Raw genomic sequence first — 865 nt, forward strand, 5'->3', positions numbered from 1 at the left:
GAAGAAGAAGGAGACCTTTCAAGCCTGGTTACTGGCATGTTCTGTCCTATCGACACATTAACGTTTGTGAGATACAGCGATATATCAGCCATTGTCGCCTTCTTGTTTGTATCTGCGCCCTGAGAGTACCTTAAGCCTCTGGACATTGTGGGGCTGTCTTGGTTGACACACCTCTGCAACAGCATGTGGTGGTTTGGGACAGTACCTCTGGACTGGCAGACCGGGGTTGTGGTCCCTCTTTTCAAGAAGGGGAACCGGAGGGTGTGTTCCAATTACAGGGGGATCACACTCCTCAGCCTCCCCAGGAAAGTCTATGCCAGGGTACTGGAAAGGAAAATTCGACCGATAGAACCTTGAATTCAGGAGGAACAATGTGGTTTTTGTCCCGGGAGGGGGTTGCTCCGGGACTATGGACTTGTTTCCGGTGCATGTTGGACTCTGGCAGGGCTGCCCTTTGTCACCAGTTCTGTTCATTTTTTTTATGGACAGAATTTCTAGGTGCAGCCACGGGTGGGCAGGAGTCTGGTTTGGGAACCACCGGATCTTGTCTCTGCTTTTTGCAGATGATGTTGTCCTGTTGGCTCCATCAAACTAGGATCTTCAGCATGCACTGGGACGGTTTGCAGCCAAGTGTGAAACAGCTGGATAATAGAACGGGAATTGACAGGCGGATCGGGGCAGCTTCTGCAGTAATGCGGTCGATGTACTGGTCTGTCGTGGTGAAGAAGGAGCTGAGCTGTAAGGTGAAGCGCTCGATTTACTGGTTGATCTACGTTTCGACTCTCACCTATCGTCATGACTGAAAGGGCAAGATCCCAGATATAGGCGGCAGAAATGAGCTTGCTCCGCAGGGGGGGTGGGGACA

General features: G+C 51.4%; 1 protein-coding gene across 1 annotated transcript in view; it reads right to left on the reverse strand.

The window, feature by feature from the left end:
- The window catches only part of LOC109961006 (anoctamin-4), a 28,867-nt gene that overhangs the window by 8,189 nt on the left and 19,813 nt on the right, over window positions 1-865 (reverse strand). The gene's annotated exons all lie outside the window — the stretch shown is intronic.

This window comes from Monopterus albus, unplaced genomic scaffold (assembly GCF_001952655.1).
Source record: "Monopterus albus unplaced genomic scaffold, M_albus_1.0 scaffold51.1, whole genome shotgun sequence".
Lineage (NCBI taxonomy): Eukaryota > Metazoa > Chordata > Actinopteri > Synbranchiformes > Synbranchidae > Monopterus > Monopterus albus.